This window comes from Cavia porcellus, unplaced genomic scaffold (assembly GCF_034190915.1).
Source record: "Cavia porcellus strain 051 isolate PalLab524CR breed Dunkin Hartley unplaced genomic scaffold, mCavPor4.1 scaffold_10, whole genome shotgun sequence".
NCBI lineage: Eukaryota > Metazoa > Chordata > Mammalia > Rodentia > Caviidae > Cavia > Cavia porcellus.
In genome coordinates this window covers 20,818,670-20,822,062 of record NW_026947493.1, presented here as the reverse complement: position 1 = coordinate 20,822,062, position 3,393 = coordinate 20,818,670, and the positions used below count along the sequence as shown (strand labels likewise).

General features: G+C 48.9%; 1 long non-coding RNA gene across 1 annotated transcript; it reads left to right on the top strand.

The window, feature by feature from the left end:
• Positions 1-1,005: 1,005 nt before the first annotated feature.
• On the top strand, positions 1,006-3,067 carry LOC134477846 (uncharacterized). The gene is made up of 2 exons (XR_010050087.1): positions 1,006-1,524; positions 2,136-3,067. It is a non-coding gene; the product is annotated as an uncharacterized LOC134477846 (long non-coding RNA).
• Positions 3,068-3,393: the final 326 nt, after the last annotated feature.

Below are 3,393 nucleotides of genomic sequence, written 5' to 3'. Positions count from 1 at the left end.
TGTTGAACTCAGGCTGTACATCAACTAATCTTGACGCTTCTAACCACAACACTTCACTGTCCTGCCAGGTCTCTTATGTATAGCTGTAATAAAATTGAATATTGCTTTGATGTAGTACACCGGAAATTTGTAAATGCTTAGTTAATTGATGACTTTGCCATGCCAGTGCTGAAAAGCATGACTTTCCACAGTATTTTCAAAAAGACAGCTGTCTGGTGATCTTCACGTGACCTTCTCAGCTCACAGTATACCAGAGTTTTGATAAGTGCTTGTTGGATGTACAAATACAGGAATGAATATGTGCCTATACACAAGAAATCTGCATTTTTATGTTGACTTTCTGCAGATACTACAAGTGATAAAATAGGATTTACAGTGTTCTCAGGTATTTTAAAAATAACTCAGGTTCCAGTTGTCCAAGACAACTCCACCAGGTGAATTATTTTAAGCCTTCAGCTCTGAGACTAACCTCTGTGCTGACAAAAATAGGCAAGTGAACAGCTGCAGCAATAAAATGCACCATGGGTCCTGGCGTGTGTGGTGCCAGCAAAACAGAGCAAGAAATTTTAAGAGCTGGGAGGAGATACAGCAGAAAGCTAGCTTCGGTTCTTTACAGCAAAGAGAGGAAAGCAGCTACGAGCAAAGGGAGCTTTGCAAGCACCAGATAGACCAAATTTAGTTCATATCCGAAAATATTCCATATGTCTATTTTGAGTTATAAATGTTAGAGCTTTTCTTTAGAAAAACTGCACAACTAGTATCAAAGTGCATACAAAGCTAATGGAACTGCACACAACACTATTACATGGAGAGGAGCTGAAATCCTTGCTTGTATAGAGTAATAGCTGCCATCATGAGCCACCTTAGTCCTTTTCCTGTTGCTGTAAAAAAAATCCCTGTGCTGTATAATTTGTGCATAGAAGTTCATTTGACCTATGACTCTGCAGTCTGAGATGTCCAGAGCTTGGCACAGGTAACTACTTAGCACAAAGCAATGGCTTCCTGGAAGCATCATAACATGGTAAAGGGCATCATGTGGCCAGCTAGCCAGAGAAAGCTGATTTCTATAATAAAAGCACTCCCTGGTGTTGGGAGCCGTGGCACTGTCAAGTCATCAGACGCGGTGATTGCGAGGCCTGTGGGAAAGTACAAAAGCCTGGGCTAGATTACCCCTCTCATCGAGCCCGCCTGTGTGGCACCTGTTTCTTATCACCCCACTAAGTTCCCGCCTCACAGGGTAGTCTGCCTAGCTATTAATCCTATATATAGCCAGTGCCTCCACCCCCGAGAGAGAGAGAGACAGAAGCACAAAAGGAGCCGCGGGGAGCGGACCGGTAGAGGCTTCGGGGCAGACTGTATAAGGAGAGAATAAAGAAAAGCCTGACCACCGCCAGACCTTGTCGTGTGTCTTTCCTGCCGGCCGGGAGCGGACATCGACATTTGGTGGCCCGCACGGGGATTGATCAACCCCGAGACGCGGCGGTGGACTGCATTCTCCTACACAGTGCTGCAGCTGCAGGACAGGTGAGTAGAGGATAAGCCTGGGCCCTGGGTGGCGCACACCTACAGGGTTTGTAGACTCCTCTCAACCTCACGCGTAAGTGGCGGGTTTCTTGGGCCTCACGCGGTGAGTATGAAACATAACACCAGAACTTAAGGTAATAAAAGAGTGTAAAACATAAACATAGAAGTAAAAATAACAGAAGATATATTAAAAATGGGAAACATGCCAAGTAAAGATACACAGCCTTGGTGTTGGTCCTTCGGAGACTCCTAAAGTCCAAGGACCTCAAGGTGGGGCGTAAGACTTTAGAAAATTTCCTTGCAGAGATTGACAGCTTTGCTCCCTGGTTTCTGCCTACAGGGCATGTAAACCTGCCCTCCTGGGAAAAGTTGGGCAGAGACCTTTCCCTAGCAGAGCGGGAGGGTAGAGCTTCAGTCTCTGCTCGTCCATTGTGGGAAATGATACACACGTGCCTAAAGAGTGAGGGTAGTTACGGGGGGAGCTCTCAAGAACTTGTAGAAGTACGCGAGGTGTTTGAACAGGCACAGTGAGGAAGCTCCCGAGAAGGGTCCGTCAAGGAGGGCAGAGATACAAAAGAGGAAGTCGAGGCGCGGTTTGTGTCTTTCCGCAGGAATCGGGACGAGAACCAATGTGGGTCCCAGAGAGGTTGACGCGACAAGTCCCTCGACTGAAGATCAGGCCTGTTCCACCAGAGGCCAACCGCAGACCCAACAACAAGATGAGCCCTAAAAGAACTGCAGGACAATCCCTTTTTGGGGGCCTGGAACGGCTTGCTCCCCTATGTGCTACCCTTGTATACGCATGGCTCGCTCGCATGGCCTACGACCGCGTTTAAAAGTGACAGGCTTCCCACATTCTCCTCCCTAGACAACAACATGTAGCAGGGTGGGTGAGTCAATGACGGGTAAGAGCGTGCCTCCCCAGCACGACTCAACCTAAGCCAGGCCCTACCCCGTTCCGCTCGAAAGCCGCTGGATTGTTAGATAAGTTTCTCTCCGAGGGGATTCGTGGAGAGAAATGAGTGCATGCCTATGTGCAACCAGGTTCCGTCCGGTTCATTCCTGGCCCTAGAAAAAAGGACGAGGGCCTCAGGGCCTTGGTGGACCCTGGGACGGCCGACCAGGGTCTACGCTAAGGGCCTACGGTGGGCCTCAGTTCGGGGCATAGGCCTCTGCACTCTATCCAGGACGGGCTGCGATGCGCGTAGCCATCATTTAAAATAAAATAGGGGGAGATGTTGGGAGCCGTGGCACTGTCAAGTCATCAGACGCGGTGATTGCGAGGCCTGTGGGAAAGTACAAAAGCCTGGGCTAGATTACCCCTCTCATCGAGCCCGCCTGTGTGGCACCTGTTTCTTATCACCCCACTAAGTTCCCGCCTCACAGGGTAGTCTGCCTAGCTATTAATCCTATATATAGCCAGTGCCTCCACCCCCGAGAGAGAGAGAGACTGAAGCACAAAAGGAGCCGCGGGGAGCGGACCGGTAGAGGCTTCGGGGCAGACTGTGTAAGGAGAGAATAAAGAAAAGCCTGACCACCGCCAGACCTTGTCGTGTGTCTTTCCTGCCGGCCGGGAGCGGACATCGACACCCTGGAACATCTGTTAATCCATTATTCCCTAATACATGAATGGGTTAAACCATTCATGATGCCTCTGACCTCCTCAAGTCATGAAAGAAAGAGCAACATCCCTGGGTGCAGTCGTGGTATTTGACTTCATTCAAATTTTGTCAGTTGATTTATTCAATCATTTAGAAAAAGCCGGGGGCTGGGGATTTAGCTCAGCGGCATAAGCACCTGCCTTGCAAGCAGGCGGTCGTGAGTTCGATCCCCGGTATCGATAAAAATGAAAAAGACAAAAAAAAAAAA